We start from the raw sequence: 23216 nt of genomic DNA, 5'->3' as shown, positions 1-23216 counted from the left end.
ATGAGTTCATTTATTAATTCTCAGCTGACAATAGTCGAATATAATCTTTTCGACTTAACTTATTGTCATAGAATTAATCATCATTTCGGTACTAAATAACTCTTTTCCACTCAATCTTCTAGCTGTTTCTGGAGTTCTTCAGTTCAAGTAATGCTCTTCTATACGAGTTGTCATCAAACTTTCATACTAGACATCACTTTCTATAGAACTCCTTTCATTTCGTAGAAAAGTCGGAATATGTCTTCTGAATGTTTCTGTATATTCTAACCACTGACATATCTGTCAATTCTAGGTTAGTTCAATACTAATTCAGTACATCGACTAAAATTCATCCGACATTTTCATCCTGGTATAACCAGTACCGAAATAATATAAAGTTTATTTTCTAAAACTCATATCAAATAGATCAATACTCATTTTTATTGCTGATCGAACTGAATCACTGCACAGGATCAATCAATTCTTATCTGATACTTAATTATTGCATTCATATCGATAATGCATTCTAGCTTAATATCTCACGACTGATATCAACACATTCAATCTTATTTTCTCAATTATGTATTTCATATTCTATGACTAATCTTGCAAATGTGTTCCATCTACTCAAAGGCAAAATATCAGCAAATATGATGAATAAAGGCTCATCAGATACGGATTGTAGCATAAAAAATCACTGATCTACGAATGTATGTTATGCAATCAATATATAAGAGGTTAACTAGAATTAACTCACTTACCTGTAATATTCTTATCTAATACAACTTGAGCCTTATTTACTGTATTGGCTTATTGCCTATGAAATTATCTGCCATTCAAATGTTCTCTTGATCTATTTCAGCTAGGGGAGCTATGCTTATATTTCTTCATCTGCTGGCGTTTAGGCTAAATTGATCTTTGCTGCATTTGTCACTATCTCTTGCTTCATAACTATACTGCTATGAAAGTTATAGTGGAGGTGATGATCATAGTTTTTCACAATTACAGAGGCGTGAATAAAAATTCAACTCTGCCTCGTACTACCGGTTCGTGATTTCTTTATTCTATTACTGGCTTGAAATCAACTCATTAAAGTTGTTATGATTCTATTCTGCAAAGTCTGCTTTTCTATCTTCTTTATCATATACAGAAAGAAACAATTATGTTTACTTACCTGCCAAACATTTCAATACTTCTGCTCTTCCATAAGTTCTTCTGGCAACTTCACCAACTTCTTGCTAAGTCCTGGAGTTGATATAAAATCAGGCTGGTTCTATGTTCATCTGAATATTCTTCTCTTGAACAACTGATCCAGCTCTTCAAATCAACCCCGTTCTAGACATAGCATATTTTATATCTTTCTGAATTGGTGATTAAGAACTCTGGAATTGTTCAAATAACATACTCCTCAGGGAAATCATCATATCGATCGGCTCAAAACCTTACCTCAACACTGTCTTGTTCTGTTTGAGGTTCTCATGCTATCTGCACAATCTGTCTTATTCGATAACAGAAGAAATATATATTGCAGAGATTATAAAATACAATTTCAGTATAACATACATATAATCTCATGCTTCTGAATAGAACACATACTTGCAAATTCTCATGCTTTTCAAATAATACATGCTTCCAACGAATTCACTTATTCTGATGAATTCAATAAATCATGCATACATATCAGCATATAAGCATGTAATTCGCATATTGGTGAAGCAAGCAGTGTTCAATCAATATATCATGTTCGCATACAATTTCTCAATTCAAGTAAAGCATAATCATGCAATACTATAAATGCATGCGACTCAATCTACCCCGCTCAACTTCTATCTTAGTCCAAGACTTTACGCTCTGATACCACCTGATGTGGGGACCTCGGGTTGCTAATCTTTTCTTAGGGCAAAGTATACATTAAACATCATTGATGCAAATATTCTATCTGTATATTAGTTTGTTTAATAATCAAATAAATAATATAGGACATTTGGCGATGCAAAACCTTACTTTTGGCGACGCAAAAACACGTCGCAAAAAGAATAAATTTTTTTTAATGGGCAGACCCCACACGGACCAAGGCACCGGGTCCGTGCCTCCTATGGACCTGGGCCCGTGCTCAAGGCTGAAATAAAAAATGAAGGATTTGAAAGGAAGAGTCCACCCGGACCCTTGCACGGACCTTGACACGGGGTCCGTGCCCTGTACTAAAAATTCAGAACTCAAGCTTTTCAAGTCTGAAAAAGGATACAATCTTCATCAAAGCTTCTCAACAAGATTCTATATACGTGACATGCATTTAAACATCAATCTACATATCTGTAATACATGAATTCGCAAGTATAAATCAATATTCGACAACAACATATACAAAAGTGCTTGTTGTTCTAACATGTTTACCAAATTTATAAACTACATGTCATCTGCTTAAAACCCGAGTCACCACTTCTAATCTTTCAATCTTGAGCTATCCAAGCCAAGTCTGACTTGCTTATGCCCCAACCTGATGCAATGCTCACATACAAACAAAGCAACAGCCGGATAACTCCGGTGAGAATATAATTCTCAATATGAAAGACATGCATATACACTCTATAAGCATATTGAATCTATATGCTATAATATTTCTAAATTATCAAAAACATGTAACAACATGTAATCATAGAAATCTACTTTAGTCTTAAATTCTTAACGCATAGCTATTCATCTAAAACAATAGCATATCAATACATTCATTTCTAGAATGGCATATCAAAACATGCAAGCATTTATAACTGCATATTCTAAACCATAGAAATCTCTAGGTTAATGCATAAATGCAATGCATGTGTCAAGGAATAGGCTATCAAATCTGATATCAATAAATAATAGTTCTGGGATCCCGGGGAAATAAAATCTTTAACCGACCACCGACTCTCTCAATCGAGGTGGTGTTAAATATCTCAATTCCCCTGATTTTGGTGCAACTATAGTGAGTCATCTATCTCTGAAAGTAAATCTATATTCCGTGCCATGAGTCATCTGTCTCTGAAAGTAAATCTACATTTCATGCCACTCAACTACAATTCTCCAAACGTCATCTGCACTCTAGGACATTCAGCCCTCTGTGCTTATCAAGGTAGGGTTCAAGATGAATGCAATATAGTCTGTATGCATTAATACTGTAAAACATCTTGAACACTCAAATCACTTAATCAAGCCAAACAATAGCAAACAGCAATTCATATGAACGCATATAAACAATTAAGTATGTGATTTTAGGAAAACTCGAAAGCCACCACGTTCTCGAGTTGTTCTACCTGGCTAAGATAATGTCGAATCATACCTTTGATCTAGATTCAAACATCTTGAATCGTTGCAAAGTCTTGCAAATGCTGATCCACTTCAAACTAGCCACATCTATCATCAAAATTTGCTCATTTCAATATTTGCTAATTGAAGGTGTTCTTGCTTCAACTTCAAACACGTAAAGTCATTCGAACTCAAACTCGTCGATTCAACTTCGATAATCTTCTATTTCAATATGAAATAGATTATTGCATAACTACACATCAATTTCAAATCTGACTTGATGTATCTTTCATGCTTAAACAGTTCAACTCTTGATAAGACAATCGAAATTCAAACCGGTGACGCAACAATTCGATTTCGATAAATCTAACAACTCAAACACCATCATACTTATATTTTAAGCCTAATATCATAATAAATTCATCAATAAAACATGTAAAGATCAGCTCTACACACTTAAACTTCATAACCATTCAAAATCTCGAACCGACGGCGTAACAGATCGAAACCGGAACTTCCAAAAGCATAAACATCATCTTATCAATCATTTAAGCTCAATATCATCACAATTTCAGAAGCTTACACACGTGACCAGCAGCTTATATTTTCAGAAAATATTCGATAATTCAATAACATGTTCAAACGACGATCTTTTCCTGATCCGTCTTAGATATGCTATCGTCGTATATGCTAGAACATGTTTATACAATCAAATCTTAATTCTAACAACATCATAAAATTAAAACATGGTAGAACTTCATAAAACTTACGTCAAAACATAGCACTCGAAGCCGTGATCGCAAATATATGATTAATCGGAAATTATACCGGGCGAATCGATTTTTATCGAAGCTTGAAGCATCAAAAATGGCTTGGAATAAGGTTTTCCTCCCTTATCGGTTTCTTGATGGGTTTTGGGCCAAGAATCTGATGCGTTTTCTCCCCTTTACACGTTTTTATGGCCAAATTGCAAGGAATTTGCATTTTGGCCTCTGAACTTTGGCCTAATTGCAAATCAATCCCCGAACAAGCGATTTAATTCAATTTCAATCCTAAATAATTTAAGAATATTAGAATTTAATTCTAAACTCTAAATATTCTCAAATTAAATATTTTCATATTAAAATTAAATACTTTCGGACCTTATCGCATTCTAGTCCTTGAACTTCTCCATATTTGCAAAATGGTCCATGCTCGAATTTCCTCCTCCAATTAAATTCTTCTTAATATCACACTCATAATTTAAATCCTAAATCCCATAAATACTTAATGAAAATATGCTATTCATTTATTTTAAGAATTCCGGATATTAAAATCTTAAAATCCGAAAATCCGAAAATTAAATATTTTTGACCCAAAATTAAAATCTCTAATTTCCATAAATTCTTAAATTCATAATTTCTCTATTCGAAATTTAAATCTTAAATCTCGTGTCTTAAATCCCGTCATTAATAACTTAATATTTTCGGGTCTTACACATACAAATGAAACAAGTAAGCACATATATCATGCCGACTATCTCGGTCAGTACTTACGTACCTCTATCAGCGTAGGTCAATCCTAGTACACCGCTCTAGTTCCAAGCCTACAAGTTCACGCTACTGCGTCTACAATGCAGAATACCCATGCATCATTATTTAAGCTCTAAAAGCCTTAACTAAGCTATTACATACTCCTAAATAATTTTAAGAATCCAAAGCTATACCTGCGTCCGTCGTCAGCTTGCTGCTGCCGAATGTCCCACTACTTGGACATAGCTCCGCTATGCCCATTGAAACGCCTTGCCAACTCTAGGATACGCCTAGGAGACTAGAAAATGCCTAAAATTACTAAGAAGCAAGAGGAGAATAATGGAAAAGGTGCGCTGAAATGAGCTCTCGGACCCTCTATTTATAATCCGAGATCGGAGCCTCCGATCTACCCCTTCGGAGAGTCTGATCTCTTCATGGCTACCACGCATCCGGCCAGCACATCGGAGCCTCCGATCGAGGCATCGGATCATCCGATCTCCCATCAGTGACGTCATCCCATATGTCACCATGATGAAATCATTGCTGACATCACACGTACATCTGGCTGCCAGAGTTCGGAGAGTCCAAACACTGATCGGACCGTCCGATCGCACCGGAGCTTCCAATCTACCATTTACATTTTTATTTAATTAATTGTGATTAATAACTTAATCACCTCATTTTGGATATGGGTTACTACAAATTTTACATTGCTTTCAACACAAAACTTAAGATGAGAGATTTAAAACCTACATCTGTTACTCTTTTACTAGCCGATAGGTCAATCAAAATGCCTAGAGGTATCGTAGAAGATGTGTTAGTTCAAGTCGATAAATTCATATATCCTGTGGATTTTATTGTCTTAAATACACAACCAATAGAAGTACATAATGAAATTGCAATAATATTGGGACATCCATTTCTCGCAACTTCAAATGCTTTAATTAATTGTCGAAATGAAATAATGAAATTATATTTTGGAAATATGACTTTAGAACTTAATGTGTTCAATTTAAGTAAACAACCAAGTATTACTGAAGATGAAGATGATAATGCAATAGAAACTATCATGGAAGAATGTATACAAGAAGAAAACTTAAATCAACAATCTGATGTTTGTTTAGTGGAAAATTTTGATTCGGAAAATATTTTTGAATCAAAATTATTTGAAGATAACAATCAACTTGAAAAAGAAAAATAAAATGTAGTAGCCGGTTATTTATCAAGAATAATTTCTGAATCATCTCAAAAAGAAATACCAAAAAATGAAAATATTCCAGATGATCAACTATTTTATCCTACTACTATGCCTTGGTTTGCTCATATTATAAATTTTTTTGTGACAAATAAAATGCCTTCTTATTGGAGTTGACAAGATAAAAATAAATTTTTGAAAGAGGTAAATTTTTTTTATTGGGATGATATTTATTTGTTTAAGTATTGTCCTGATCAAATTTTTTGACGATGCATACCCGACAATGAGGTAAGTAGTGTCATTAAATTTTGTCATTCTAAGGTATGTGAAGATCAATTGTTATCAAAGAAAACAACTAAAATGCAAAGATTTATAAAGAGAAAATAAAAGTCTTTCATGATAAAAATATTATGAGAAAATCTTTTGAAATCAGACAAAAAGTTTTACTATATAATTCTCGCTTGCATTTGTTTGCACAAAAACTTAGATCGCGATGGTATGGACCATTTATTGTTAAATTTGTCTATCCTCATGGTGCTGTTGATGTTGAAAATCCTAAAAATAATAATTTATTTAAAGTTAATGGGCAAAGACTTAAACCATTTTTAGAAAATCAAATTCTTGATGAAGATTTTATGTCTTTATATGACCCAACTTAATTGTTACTAATATTTTCATTTTATTTTTGCAAAAATTAGTTCACTTCCCGGTTAAGTGGCGGATAAAGGTACTTTGTGGCTCTTACAGTCGGTTAAATTGGTTTCCCACAATAACTGATGCAAAAATTAAAAAAAATATTTTTATTTATTTTCAAAATGGAAGAAGCTATCAAAGATCATGGAAAATATTTTTTTTCTTCTGTTTCTAAAAATTTTCAAAGAATGATTTATGAAGGCAGGCGTGAAAGATTGAGAATGCTTATGCAAAAAGGAATTCCGGAGGATATACGTCTTATAATTGAAGCCAAGGTTCGATTAGGTCGTGAAGTTCCAAAACTCTTACTTGTTCAAAATATGTCTGGACTAGGAAAAATCACCTATGAGAAGAAAAGGAGGGCCAAAAGATTATATGTTTGTCATAAATGTGCCAGATGGACTTGTAACAGATGATGCAGATCTTTGGGATGCGTTTCCACAAATAGAGAAGATAAAATTGATTTCATTAAGAATAAGCTGAGTAAAGGGTCATTAGATGATATCTCATTGACTCTTGAGACGCATTCTAGTGGGGATGTGAAAGGTCAACATAATTAACAAAACATAAATTTAATTTATACCTCACCGAAAACGGCGCCAAAAACTTGCTACAATGATAAGTGCATTTTGTGCACTTAATTTGTATTGATATTATTGGATAATGGTTTGGTTTCGAGCGGAATTACGTGGAAATTGCTGTTTTTTATGTTAGATGTCAGGAAATACAGGAAATGTTGAACTTATGATGAATGGAATCAAAGGAGTCGAGAAAATGGCAAAGCGAGCAAAGATGGTTCAAGATTGTGAAGAAAAGATGAAGATGGGACAGAACTCCATGCGCGCCCGCGCCTGGACTTGGAGCGCCCGCGTGTCACCTGAAGAGAAGAGTAAAATTTTTTTAGAGAGCCATGCGCGCCCGCTCCAAGAATGGTGAGCGCCCGCACGTGATAGAGATGTTGGAATTATCGAGCAGAGAGTTATGCGCGCCCGCACGTCGCTGAATGTTTGACGAGTTGTTTTTGTAATTTGGGAAAGTTTGGGATATCTTTGGTATTAGTTTGGACGATTTTTAGGGGAGTATTTAAGGGAGTTTTCAGACCTAATGAAGATCTATCTAGCCGCCAATACACAAAATAATCGTGAGAGAAAATTTGTGAGAGTTTGGATCGAGATTTGAAGCTTGCTTGGAATGAAGACGAATACTTTTCAACCGGACACGGAAGAAAGACTACGACTTTGTTATTCCTTCTTTGTTTATTTCTTTTGTTGAATTATGTTTGAATTATTAAGCATGATTTGGGTTACTATGAATTTGAGTATGAACTAAACTTTTTATGTCTAGAGGTTGATGTAGCCTGGTCAAGACATGTTTATGAATTATTGATTTTAATGATTTGAGTTCTTTTAAATTAATTGTTATTCTAGTTTTGAAAGTCTTTTCAATTTACTGACCATAAATTGATTTGTCATATTTATTCAGAATCCGGCACTCGGGAGAGGGGATTTAGAATAGGATCAATAGAATTCACACTATTAATTGTTTATATAACTCGGAAGAGCTTATAACTTTAATAGAGCCTAGAAAAAACATTGTTTTACACATATCATTACAAGTAGATTCTCAATAGGGATATTAGAATTGATTTGTGGTTGATACATTCGATTTGGCACTCGGGAGAGGGAAATAGTATAATCTATGTGTTCTTGGTTATTAATTGAAATGAACTCATGAAAATAGATTAATTAGGAATGAATATTGTCGAGACCAGGTGAAATCAAAACTTCTAGACTATTTCTCTTTGATTGATAATCTCTTAAGGATTGTGTGTGTGCGCGTTTTGCAAACTTCATTATTTATTTAATTTGTCAGCAAATCTCTAATGTTTAATTTTTTAGATAAAATTAAGACTATTTTAATTACAAGTATTGAATATTTTCAATTTACTTTCTGTGGGATCGACACTCTCTTTATCACTATACTAAAACTTGACACTCGTACGCTTGCGAGTATTTTTCACAACAAGTTTTTGGCGCCGTTGCCGGGGAGTAATTTTTGATTTTGTTTAGTCTTGTTACCAATTAGTCTAAGTTTTAATTTAGAGATTTTATTTTTTCTTATTTTAAGTACTAATAAATTGATGTTGTTCTTAACTGCAGTTCATGCGAAGAACACAAAGTGCGAATTCTTTACTCTTTGATCGAGAGATTGAACGAACCGCACGTGCTTTGAGAAGAGCTAGGAGAGAAGAACAACTTAACTTGGCTGAAGAAAATGTCAATGAATTGCCCTTGGTGCCAATTACAGATCATTTCAGGCCGACGATCCAGACTCCCTATTCTGGAATCGCTCGAGGGACAATAAATGCCAACAACTTCGAGCTGAAGCCAACATTAATGAACATGGTTCAGCAGAACCAATTCAATGGAAGCGCAACAGCTGATCCTCACTTGCACTTTCGCACTTTTTAGAGATTACTGATACGGTAAAAATAATTGGTGTTTCTGAGGATATAATACGTTTACGCTTGTTTCCTTTTTCTCTCAGGGACAAGGCACGGAGCTGGTTGCAGTCATTGCCGCTACGAAGCATAACAACTTGAGAGGGCATGGCTGTGAAATTTTTGGAGAAGTTCTTTCCACCATCCAAGGTCACCCAGCTGAAGATTGAGATCAGTACCTTTCAACAGCAAGATTCAGAACAGCTATATGAGGCATGGGAAAGGTACAAAGATTTGTTAAGGCGTTGTCCTAATCATAATTTTGCAGATTGGGAAGAAATAAAGTTTTTCTACAATGGGTTGAATACGCCCACAAGGATGTCTGTGGATTCTGCTGCTGGGGGAACCATATTTGCTAAGGACCCCATTCAGGCCTATGAGATGCTGGAACAGATGACAATCAATAGTTATCAATGGCCATCTGAACTTATGAGAATCAAGAAGGGAGTGTATAGTGTTGATCCTCTCACATCCATCACTGCACAGCTATCTGCGTTGAGTACACAAGTTGCTGCTCTGAACAAGGTAAGTATAACAGAACCTGCAGGTGTGTCGGTTGCTATAGAAGAATCTCATCCACCTGAGGAAGCTCAATATATCAATCCCAGAGGCTATGGAATTTATCTAGGTAACCCTCCACCCAATACTTATCATCCTGGTTTACGTAACCACGAAAACTTTTCTTATGAAAACAACAAAAATGTGTTGAAACCCCCTCCGGGATTCAATACAAATCAAGGGGAAGGTAAAGCGTCTTTGGAGGATGTTGTGTCTACATTTGTTACTGAATCTAACAAGAGGATGTCGAGGACTGAAGCTCGAATGGACAGCATGGAGACAAATATGTGCAGTTTGGGGGCTATGATGAAATCTATGGAAACACAAATTGGGCAGCTTGCACATGCGTTAAAGGATCAAAATCGAGGACAGTTTTCCAGAAATACTGAAGTGAACCCAAAAGAGCAGTGCAAAGCTGTGGAGTTAAGAAGTGGAAAGAAGTTAGAGGCTGAAGATTAGAGAAAAAAAAGGAAGTTGAAGAACCAGTGGTTGAAGAAATTGTGGTTGAAGAAGCCAAGAAAGAATCTGAATCCAAACCGATGTACAAGCCACAGCTTCCATACCCACAACGGTTTAAAAAAAAGGAACTTGATGAGCAGTTTTCCAAGTTCCTAGACATCTTCATGAAGATACACATCAATATTCCATTTGCAGATGCCTTGGAACAAATGCCCAACTATGCCAAGTTCATCAAAGATGTGATGTCTAAGAAGAAGAGATTGCAAGACAATGAAGTGGTGAATCTGACAGAAGAGTGCAGCGCAATCCTGCAGAAAAATTTGCCACAAAAGCTTAAGGATCCAGGGAGTTTTACTATCCCTTGTTTTATTGGTGGTTCTAAGGTAAATAGAGCTTTATGTGATTTAGGAGCAAGTATAAATTTAATGCCCTTTTCTGTATACAGGACATTGGAGCTTGGAGAAGTCAGGGCGACCACCATCACATTACAGCTGGCTGATCGGAGTATCACATATCCACGGGGTATTGTGAAGGATGTTTTGGTGAAGGTCGACAAGTTTATATTTCCAGCAGACTTCGTGATTTTAGACATGGATGAAGATGAAGAAACTCCTTTGATTTTTGGGAGATCGTTTCTAGCTACTGCACGCGCACTGATCGATGTCCACAAGGGAGAGCTCACACTTTGAGTTGGTGGTGAAGCTGTGATTTTCAATATCTATCACACCATGAGGGGCCCAAATGAGGTAAGTACATGTAAAAGTATTGAAATCATTGATTCTCATAATTCTTTTTCATGTGCAGGAATCACCGATCCATTAGAAAGATGTTTGGTGGCGGATGAGGTATTTGATAAGGATGAGGATTGGGAGCTACATGAACAAAAAGCATTTCTTGACAGAGCTCCGAAAGAAAAAATGGTAAGTCCTAAGGAATCTGAAGCATTGGAAAATAGTGCACCAGAGGTATCTACTGAAACTCATGATCTTAAAGAATTGCCTGAGCATATATGTTATGCATTCCTTGGTGCAAATTCTACTTGTCCTGTTATTATTTCTGCTCACTTGTATGTTGCAGAAAAAGATAAGTTGTTGAGAGTTTTGAGAAAGTTTAAAACAACTTTAGGTTGGTCAATTTCTAACATTAAGGGTATTAGTCCAACAATTTTCATGCATAAAATTTTGATGGAAGAGTCTTATACCCCTTATGTTGATCATCAGAGGCGGTTGAATCCCGCTATGAAAGAAGTAGTTAAGAAAGAGGTTCTAAAGTTTTTGAATGCCAGAGTGATTTATGCTATTTCTGACAGTAGTTGGGTATCTCCTGTTCAAGTGGTGCCTAAAAAAGGTGGGATTACTGTGGTAAAAAACGAAAATAATTGAGTTAATCTCCACACGTACAGTAACTGGCTGGCGAGTTTGTATAGACTATAGGAAGTTGAACAAAGCTACTCGTAAGGATCATTTTCCACTTCCTTTCATTGATCAAATGCTTGATAGACTTGCTGGTTATTGCTATTACTGCTTCTTAGATGGTTATTCAGGTTATAATCAAATTGCTATTGCACCAGAGGATTAGGAGAATACTACGTTAACGTGTCCCTATGGCACGTTTGCTTTCAGGAGGATGCCGTTTGGCCTGTGTAATGCACCTGCAACTTTTCAGCGGTGTATGATGGCGATTTTTGCAGATATGGTGGAGGAAGTGATGGAAGTTTTTATGGATAACTTTTCAGTATTTGGTTACTCTTTTGATCATTGCTTGTATAATCTGTCTCTTGTTTTGCAGAGGTGCCAGGAAAATAATTTAGTTCTTAATTAGGAGAAATGTCATTTTATGGTTCAAGAGGGCATTGTCCTTGGACATAAAGTGTCATCCAATGGATTAGTGGTGGATCAAGCCAAAGTGGTTGCAATTGAGAAACTTCCACCTCCGAAGAATATCAAGGGCATCAGAAGTTTCCTAGGCCATGCGGGGTTCTATAGGCGTTTCATCAAAGATTTTTCAAAAATCAAAAAAACCCTGTGTAATTTGCTTGAAAAAGATTCTACATTCATATTTGATGATGATTGTTTGCATGCCTTTGAAAAGATCAAGAAGACGTTGATCACCGCACCCATCATGATTGTGCCGGATTGGAAGGAGCCCTTTGAGCTGATGTGCGATGCTAGTAAATATGCAGTGGGTGGTGTGTTAGGCCAGAGGAGAGATAAGATGTTTCAAGCCATATATTACGCCAGTCGCACCATGGATGCTGATTTCCTCCATTCCTTGGTTTGCTGATTTCGCTAATTTTTTGTCTTGTGGTGCTATGCCTCCAGAGTTGAACCGACATCAGAAAAAAGAAGTTTTTCCATGACGTTAAGTTCTACCTATGCGATGATTCCTACATTTTCAAACGTTGTGCTGATCAAGTAATTCGGAGATGTGTGGCGGGGCAAGATGCAAATGAAATTTTGGAACAATATCATTCCTCACCCTATGGAGGACATTTTGGAGCAACACGGACTGCCGCTAAGGTACTAAAATCTGGTTTTTATTGGCCTACATTGTTTAGAGATAGTTATACCTTAGTCAAATCGTGCGATAAGTGTCAAAGAACAGGGAATATATCGAGAAGGCATGAATTATCCCTCACAAGTATTTTAGAAGTCGAATTGTTTGATGTGTGGGGTATTGATTTTATGGGTCCCTTTCCCCCTTCTTTTTGGTACACTTATATCTTATTGGCAGTCGATTATGTGTCGAAATGGGTGGAAGCAATTGCCACCTCTACTAACGATGCTCGTGTTGTAGTAAAGTTTTTGCAGAAGAACATTTTTACAAGGTTTGGAACACCACGAGTGATAATCAGTGATGAAGGTATGCATTTTTGCAATAAGATTTTTAATACCTTGCTCACTAAGTATGGTGTCAGGCATAAGGTGGAGTGTGCATATCATCCTCAAACCAATGGTCAAGCGGAGATTTCTAACCGAGAAATCAAGAAAATATTGGAGAAGACGGTGAAGACAAATAGAAAAGATTGGGCAACCAAGCTGGATGACGCGTTATGGGCCTACCGCACTGCATTTAAAACACCTATTGGGATGTCGCCCTATAGGTTGGTGTTCGGTAAGGCATGTCATTTGCCTTTGGAGTTAGAGCATAAAGTGTTTTGGGCTGTCAAGAAGCTGAATATGGATATCGAAGCCTTTGGTGAGTTGCGTAAATTACAGTTGAATGAATTGGATGAGTTTCAAAGTGAATCATATGAGAATGCCAAGATCTACAAGGAGCAAGCAAAAAAGTGGCATGACAAAAACATTGTACCTCGAGAATTCGAACCAGGTCATAAAGTATTGTTGTTTAACTCCCGTCTGAAATTGTTCCCAGGAAAATTGAAGTCAAGATGGTCTGGACCATTTACGGTGGAGAAGGTACATCCGCACGATGCGATTGAGCTTCGATGTACAGATGGAAGGGTATTCAAGGTGAACGGGCAAAGGGTTAAACACTATTTTGGTACCGAAGTACGAAGTACTGAGAGTACTTTGCTCATAGACGCGGCCTTAATCTGGTGAAAGTCCGGCTGAGGACTATAAACCAAGTGCTAATTGGGAGGCAACCCATATTTTCTTTTTGTTTGTTTTTAATTTTATTTCATTTTGCGTTTAGTTTTGTTATTTTTGCGTTTTGATTCTTCTTCCTTAATTTTTTTTTCAGGAACGAACTTCCAGAGCATTATGCACGAAAAAAAATCAAAAATTAAAGAATGGTCCAGAGCATTATGCGCACCCGCCTGTCTTTCTGGCGCGCCCGCGCGTGGAAAATTCTGCAGAATAGGTGCACAAAGAGTCTTATGCACGGGCGCCTGTCTCTATGGCGTGCCCGCGCGTCCTTTTGCGCAAAAAAGTTTCATGGGCAGAATTCTATGCGTGCCCGCCCCGTCTGAATTTAAACCCCGATTTCTTTCCTTCTTTTTCTCATTCTCTCTTCTGATTTTACCCTATATTTCCTTATCTTTTCTATTCTTTCCTCTCCAAAGTGCCGATTACACTCTCGATTCTTTCCTCTATTTTTTTTTCTTTTCTCTACTCTTGTTCTCTTCTTTAAATTCTTCCTCTGTGCGTTCTTAATTATTCTTCTTATTTAATTTTTTTTCTCTAATCCACGGAAGAGACGTTGGGCTCGGTCGAAACAAGATATAAATCCGGATCGTGCTGCAATTAATCTTGAGAAAGTGGTAAGTTCCTCTGCTCACAGGTGTGCAACTTTTTCGTTTATATGGTTGTTGAGATAGTGGAGGTTGCGGCGCGGACTTGTATCCAAATTGAGGGATTTCTTGCATTTTATTGTGGGTGATCGTGTCACCGTTGAAGAGATAAGTGTGTTTTGGCGTGAGTTGTTAGTTTGGGGGAGTCACGTCTCTTGATTGATGTTCTTGAAATTTGCATTGTACTTTGCCTGCTACGTGTTTGACAGATGGCTTCTAAGAAAAAAACTAAGTTTAGAGCTTCTTCGTCTTCGGCCCCTACTTTCGATGCTCATCGTTTTTGGGATAAGCAGGCCGAAGAGAATTTTCATGCGTTGTTATCTAAGAATATTTTGCCTGAGAGGGGGTTTGATACTACCATTGGATTTGATCCGAATGGGATTATTAGGGAATGAAGTACTCACGCGGCAGTGGCTTTAATTTGTTAAGCAGCCCCAAGAAGCAGTAATTTCATTGGTTAGGGAATTTTATGCAAATCTGAAGGTTAAGCACGTTGACTTCAAGGTGTTGGTGCGAGGCAAGATGGTGCCTTTTGACTTGGTTGCGATTAATACTTTATTTCATATCCCGCCAGTAGACCATATAAGTCTAGGGAGATTGATTATGATGCCATTATTCAATCCATCTGTGTCGCGGGAGCCGTCTGGAGGCTTAGGAAGTGATCTTAAACCGTCCAAGCTGAGGAAGGTAGATTTGACGAGTGATGCCAAGAGGTGGTACACTTTGGTTTGCGCTAGACTTAAGCCCACTGACCATGATCATGAGGTCACAAGGGAGAGGGCGATTCTTGTGTATTTCATCGTTGAAGGAATGACTATGGATTTAGGACGTATTTTTCAAGAAACTTTTCAGCATTTTTTTACTGGTCGTTCGAGGAGGGGGGGGGGGGGGGGGAGGGGCTCGCTTTGCCATCGATTATTACTGATTTATGTGAAGCAGTGGGTGTTGATTGGAGCCCTACTGAAGAGTTGCTGAAGCCCACGACCCTTATACCCGGTGGTGGTTCTTCTACTCGCCATCCATCTGATAGTGAACTGCGAGAACGTGCAGCCCGACGAGCTTAGAATGCGCAAGCAGAGGCCCGACAAGTTCCAGCACCACAGACTAAGACGCCTCTTTCTTTGGAAGCCCGAGTTACATCAATTGAGGAGGATCTGCGCCAGCATCGTCAGGAGTTCCATCAATTTCAGCAGAGGAATGGAGTTTTCATGGATTATATGATGGGATTCACTGGTGCATTGAGCCACCAATTTCCTTATGCTGCGAGCTCGGCTCATCCTTTTCCTCCTTATCCCCAGTGGCCACCTAATTTTGGTGCTTCAGACCCGACACCTATTGCTGATAGTGATGATGAGATTGAGGAAAGCGACGACCACTGACGGTCGTCGTTTGAGGTACATGTCCTTTTTCTTTATTGCTTAAATCATTGAGGACACTGATTGTACCTATTTTGGGGGGAAATTTGCTTCAAAATTGCTGAATTTGTTGCTGAGTTATATTTTATTTTCTTTTATTTTTATGCGTTTTATTTTTGTTTTTTTTTTTGTTTTTATTTTGTTTAGTTTTGTGTGCTGTGTTGGTGGTGGGATGGATTTTGTAATGAGAATAGTGTGTGAGGTTGGTAATGGGAGAATTGTTGTGTGGATGAGAGTTAAATTCAAGAAACCATGAAAGAAAATGAAAGACATTGGCAAATGATGCAATTTTTTTTGTCTTAACTCCATGATCGTACTTAAAAGAATTTTTGTTGGTGAACTAATGAGATGAATGATTCCCTACATATTTTGGGATTGTGCTTAAGTCTGAGTTAAAACATACAAACATAGAAATGAATGAGGCATATTTTTGGGATCCTTGGGCTTGATTTTCATTGAAATTATTGTATCCTTAGTTGCCCCTTGAGCCTTCACGAGATATACATGAGTAATTTTGGAACATGTTTTGAATTTTGTTGCAAATCATCGTTTACTGCTGATGATTACTTCTTTCTGCACTGGTTGAAATTCATATGATTTACTTGTGAATTGAGATTGTCTAGAACTAGTTCGGACACCCTTTGAGGCGCAATACAGGCATAACTGTGATTAGGAATGATTTAGGAAATTTTTCTAAATTCGGTTGAGCCTTTCAGGCTACCTAATTATTTATGTTATCCCTAGTACCTTGTTTGAGCCTTATTGAAAATCGAATAGCATGCGTTTAAACGTGTGATAAACCCCATTTGTCATTGTTCAAGATCCTACATTGACTACCTGAATAGCCTAAACAATATTTCCTACCTTTAAGGGAGTAATTTGAATGCTAAAATGTTATATGCTCCTAGTTTTATTTGTGAAAATGAATTGGTGTGGTGGATGAATTGAAATGAAAAAGGTAGTTGTGAAAAGAAACAAAAAAAAATTGGTAGAAGAAAGAGGTGGAAAAATTGTGAAAGAAAGAAAAGAGTTGCGAAAGAAGTTGTGAAAAAAAAAGATGAAAAAAATTCAATGAAGTTGAAAAATAGAAGTGTGAAATTGTTAATAAAAAGGAGTCGGAATTAGAGTTGAGCATAAATTACTCCTTATTTTTGAATTCTTAATCCTTCTATTGTAATAATGAGTCAGGCCTTACATTACAAGCCAATTAAGTCCTTCTGACCGAGTCACAGTTGCCCAATATACTAGTGGAGAAGGGTTGCCAGAATCTAGCTTATGGATAATTGATTGACACTTTAAATGAATATGAATTTTTGGTCGAAACACGCACACACTGTTCTTTTGTGAAATAACCTGATTTTTGTGTGTTTTCAAATGTATTTTATCCCGTTGTTTGATCCATTTGCCTTATAAAGTCCTCATGATCTATGGATGTGTGAATTGATTTGGATAAGAGTATTTTGAACGTGAGTTGCGGGATTTGTAAGTTTTGGAGTTTCACTAGCATGTGTTTGTTGAAAATAAAAAAATTGATAGTTCGATATGATTGAATAAAAAAAAATGTTTTTCTGAATATTTTGCTAAGGCCATTGATTCATAATATTTCTTGGTTGGTCTTGATTTGGTTGAGTAAGTATTTTGTGCTTTGACTTTGAGTTTTGATTGTTTTTTCTCGGGACTAGCAAACATTTAAATTTGGGGGAATTTGATAAGTGCATTTTGTGCACTTAATTTGTATTGATATTATTGGATAATTGTTTGGTTTCGAGCGGAATTACGTGGAAATTGTTGTTGTTTATGTTAGATGTCAGGAAATACAGGAAATGTTGAACTTATGATGAATGGAATCAAAGGAGTCAACAAAAGGGCAAAGCGAGAAAATATGGTTCAAGATTGTGAAGAAAAGATGAAGATGGGACAGAACTCCATGCGCGCCCGCGCGTCGCTGAATGTTTGACGAGTTGTTTTTGTAATTTTGGAAACTTTGGGATATCTTTGGTATTAGTTTATACGATTTTTAGGGGAGTATTTAAGGGAGTTTTCAGACCTAATGAAGATCTATCTAGCCGCCAATACACAGAATAATCTTGAGAGAAAATTAGTGAGAGTTTGGATCGAAATTTGAAGCTTGCTTGGAACGATGACGAAGACTTTTCAACCGGACAATGAAGAAAGACTACGGCTTTGTTATTCCTTCTTTGTTTATTTCTTTTCATTGTTGAATTATGTTTGAATTATTAAAGATGATTTGGGTTACTATGAATTTGAGTATGAACTAAACTTTTTATGTCTAGAGGTTGATGTAGCCTGGTCAAGACATGTTTATGAATTATTGATTTTAATGATTTGAGTTCTTATAAATTAATTGTGATTCTAGTTTTGAATGTTTTTTCAATTTACTGAACATAAATTGCTTTGTCATATTTATTCAGAATCTGGCACTCGGGAGAGGGGTTTTAGAATAGGATCAATAGAATTCACACTATTAATTGTTTATATGACTCGGGAGAGCTTATAACTCTAATAGAGCCTAGAAAGAACATTGTTTTACACATATCACTACAATTAGATTCTCAATAGGGATATTAAAATTGATCTGTGGTTGATACATTCTATTTGGCACTCGGGAGAGGGAAATAGTATAATCTATGTGTTCTTGGTTATTAATTAAAATGAACTCATGAAAATAGATTAATTAGGAATGAATATTATCGAGACCAGGTGAAATCAAAACTTCTAGACTATTTCTCTTTGATTGATAATCTCTTAAGGATTGTGTGTGTGTGTGCGTGTTTTGAAAACTTCATTATTTATTTAATTTGTCAGTAAATCTCTAAAGTTTAATTTTCTAGATAAAATTAAACTATTTTAATTACAAGTATTGAATATTTTCAATTTACTCTCTGTGGGATCGACACTCTCTTTATCACTATACTAAAACTTGACACTCGTACGCTTGCGAGTATTTTTCACAACATACAACTTAAATTGTAATTCACTCAAGTATAGTTTGTCTGCAAGAAATATACTCGTGAGTACGAGATCGATCCACGGAGAGGATGCTGTAAGTTTAATTTTAGCAATGAAATATTATAAATGGAAATATTATTATAAGACTTCAAATACACAAATTATAAAATTTTCAAGGCTTCAAAGGTTCATTGTTGGTTTATTTAAGATTGCTTAACAAAAATAAATAAAAGAAACTAATATAAGAATAAATATAAAAGAACAATGAAATATTTAAACAAATATATCATATAATATAGTTCTCACTATATTAATATCAAATTAACCGATATTTAATACATGGTACCCATAATATATATATATATAAATGCATAAATATAAATTGACTTAAAAGTAAATGTTAGATCAAATCACCATATTTCATTTAGAACAACCTGCAGAGCCACGCTATTGTCTAAATAAAATATATAACTTTTTTTTTGTTAGATACGAGAAAGTAAATGTTAGATGCGAGAAAATAAATGTTAGTTACGGAAAACTAAATGTTAGATGCGAGAAAGTAAATGTTAGTTGCGGAAAAGTAAATGTTAGTTCAAATCACAATATAATATTCAGAACAATCGGCAGAGCCACGCTATTGTCTAAATAATATATATGACTTTATTATACATATATTTATAGTATATAATTATTATAGTATTTATTGTATCATATTAGACAACAAATCAAGGTAACCACATTTAAGGTACCAAGTATTTGATGTAAATAGATAACAATAAATCATCCAAATTATACCTACAAATAAATATGAATTAGTAAAACAAAATAAAAATAGAAAAGGGAAAAATATACAAAATATAAACAATCTTACTTGACCAACAATGAAACCTTTTCAGCTTGACATAAAAGGATTAAGCTTGCCATGAACATAAGACTCAAGAGTAAGAATAAAAGAAATATCATACTTAAACTTGGAGAAATATTCACACTCAAACTTTTATTCTTACACACACAATATTGATTTTACAAGCGAGAAAACACTTTTGAACACTTCAAAGCTTATACAACACATCTATTTATAGGTCAAATGAGAGCAAGAGTCCAAGACTCATTAAATGTGGAATAGTAAAGTTGGTGGGTGTTTGTCTCCTTGAATGTCAATACCTTGACCCAACATTAATTGGTGTGTTTGATGCCTTAAACCTCCGATTCAGACCTATCACTCAAATTAAAACACGTAGGGAATTTTGTGTAGATGTGCTTGGACATATAATTCACCTCTTTTGGGCAAACGATAAAATAGTTATGATATTTTTACTACAAGTTGGTCATAGTAAAAGTAAATATGTCTCCTTTTGTATTTTTGATCATTTTGATCATCTTAATGAGGTTTTTGGAATTTCTTGTCTTCTACAAAGTTGAAGATTCCTTTTTAGTGATTCTACAGGATTTAAAATTACTCCAATATGACCTCTGTATCTTGAGTAATTTTATTTTTACCAAACCTGCGCAAACCATAGAATACAACATTTTTAATAAAATATTTAAATATAAACACATAACACAAATAATACAACTTCATAATTTTAATGAAACTTTAATTTTAAAACAAAACTTTTAACATATAAATAATTACGAATTTTAAGTTTCATCAGGGGTCGCCGGAAGTTTTTTAGATTAAGATTTTATTTGTTATTTACTTTTATTCTGGTTGTTTTCCATTAATTTGTTAATTTTCATAGTAACTCTGATGAAGTTTTCTAATTATTATTATTGCATGCTTAAAGGCTCTTGTTAGTAGGTGATCCGGGTCGAGTGTAAGGCTAAAAGCCTAATAATATATACTGATACACACTCAAACACCTCAAACACACACCATATGTGAGAATCTCATCGCCTATTTATAGGCAAGGGTTCTTAAGCTTCGAACTCGCATGTGTGCCACGTGCCAAACTACTCTGTTCGGAAGCTCCAATCCTACCCTTCGGACGTTTCGATCTCATGCATGCAATTGCGTGTCAAAACACAAGCTAAATGTCACTAGTGCGCATGGCCTAACTCTTCAGAAGTTCCGATCTCTTTTTTGGTTGTTCCGATATCACCCATAGCTTCCGAGCTGCATTGCTTGGTCCGAATTATTAGGACCTTCCGAACTCACACCAGCCCATGTTCGGACCTTCCAAGCTACTCGAGTCAACTTTGACTCTTGGACCATTTTTAGACATCCTAGAGTCGATTTCTTGGACCGATTAATCGTATTAAAATCCCTTAATCATGGTTAATCATTGAAGCTCGTAAATGGGATTCAGGTCACTACAACACTGCCTGTAGTGATCCAAATCGGATCCACTATCTAATCAGAGTTATAATAAAGCGCATGCAATAATACTTAAAGCGTAAGGAGCGGATAATTAATATACAACAAATCCAATCGACAGAATACAACCGACGATAACACAAGTGTATAAATACCATTATACAACCAAATCGAAGGTTCAGGATTAACAAATCCCTACCCTATAAAACCTCACACTCTCGGATCCTCAATCCTGCTGAAAGCCGCCTGGACTGTCCAGCCTCAAACCTGCCCTGCCACAAGGTACGCCACAATACCCAAACACAGGTGCGTGAGCGACAGCGCTCAATACACAAGAAATGATATATTGTACAAATATGCGCACACAGATGATTTAAAATCCCAGGTAAAACAATTGCTCATGGCGCCAGGAATATAAAGTACCGGCTAGAGAGGGACTCCGCGGGGTACTCGCATATTCGATATCAGGGCTGAGCCAATCCCATCCAGACCCGAATCCAAAACAGGATACAAGTCTCATATGGAAACTGTCATACCTGACTCCCAAAATGAGATCATTGTTCCCTATGGAGACTGTCAATGACTCACATCTCTCGGGATGCAGTCATACGTAAATCGTGCATGTGCTAAGGCGGTAAAACATGCTAAAACGTGATAAGACATATAGCACATACTCATGCAACATACATGAAAATATATCATGCCGGCTATCTCGGTCAGTACTTACGTACCTCTAACACTGCTGGTCAAAACCTAGCTCCGCTGGTCTAGACTCCAAGCCTACTAGTTCAGTCTACTGCTACTACAATGCAATTACCCATGCATCAATAATTAAGCTCTAAAAGCCTTAACTAAGCTATTGCATACTCCTAAATCTTTTTAGGAAGCCAAAACTATACCTGCATCCGTCGTTATCCCTTTGCTGTCGATAGCCTCAAAGCTATGCCACAGCTCCGCTACGACGTCTAGATCGTTGTGCCACTTTTGGAATACCGATAGGACGCCTAGATCTCCCTAGATCTGAGTTAGAAGGCCCAGGAATAGAGAGAGAAGAAAGGAATTGGTGCACCTCAAATGAAGTCTCGGCCCTCATATTTATAGGCGAAGTTCGGGCTGTCCGAACCCTGTTCGGAGCCTCCGAACACGATCGGATCGTCCGATCCTAACTTCGGACCCTCCAAAGTCACATCAGTGACGTCATAAATGATGTAATATCTCAGGATAGCTGGCTGACTACTGTTCGGGCCGTCCGAACTGACTTCGGACCCTCCGAACTCCTCGGGCCTCCGATCCTTGGCTCCAGTCACGTTCGGATCCTCCGAACTCTGTTCGGAGCGTCCGAACCTTCCGAACCTAACCCACCATTTTCGAGTGTCCTTGATCTATTTTCGGACTCCGTTAATCCATTTGGAATCTTCTTAATCATGTTTTACTTAATTTTAACATAATCATATGATTAATTACTCATTAATCATTAATTCTGGATACGGGTCACTACACTGCCTCAACTGAAACTCCTTGTCTCAACTAGTTACAAGTACAATCCTCGATTGAATGAATAAATACAAAGGTTTACAATGAGTACTTAGCATAATTGGTAGCGCTTAGCCGTATCACGCCCAAATTAACACAACTCAAATCAAACAAATAAATCTGTAGTAGTGAGAGTAGGGATCATTCCCATGAGGAAAACAAAATTTATCATGTTCTTAAAAATACTGAAAATAAATAAAAGGGGTTTTGGGTTTGAATTTAACTACTACTAATTAAAATCAATTTAAAATAAATTTTATTAACTATCATGCAGATTAAAATTATAACAAATAATTCAATTAAAACAAGCTTTGGTATCGGTCGACTACGCCCTTGAAAGTTATTCACTCGATCATCGATTCTCTAAAAATAATTAATTAACATTTGAATATTCATCATTGGAAATTCAATTACTATCTCACCCTAATTTTAGTTAATTAGACACAAGCATTCTAAATTAACCCTTACCAATAAATCAATCAAGATTTAAATCTTAGGTAGCATTCAAACTAGTGAAATTAATGAATCTAGACAACTCAAACACAT

The 23216-nt window shown here is 36.2% G+C and overlaps 1 non-coding gene across 1 annotated transcript; it reads right to left on the bottom strand.

Annotated features, from left to right (window-relative positions):
* Positions 1–9320: 9320 nt before the first annotated feature.
* On the bottom strand, positions 9321–9426 carry LOC140885860 (small nucleolar RNA R71). Its single transcript, XR_012151274.1, has one exon. It is a non-coding gene; the product is annotated as a small nucleolar RNA R71 (small nucleolar RNA).
* Between the last annotated feature and the right edge of the window lie 13790 nt (positions 9427–23216).

The sequence above is a fragment of the Henckelia pumila genome, chromosome 2 (assembly GCF_033568475.1).
Source record: "Henckelia pumila isolate YLH828 chromosome 2, ASM3356847v2, whole genome shotgun sequence".
In the NCBI taxonomy this organism is placed as follows: Eukaryota; Viridiplantae; Streptophyta; class Magnoliopsida; order Lamiales; family Gesneriaceae; genus Henckelia; species Henckelia pumila.
Note: the sequence above shows the minus strand (reverse complement) of the source record. Positions and strands in the feature narration are given on the sequence as shown.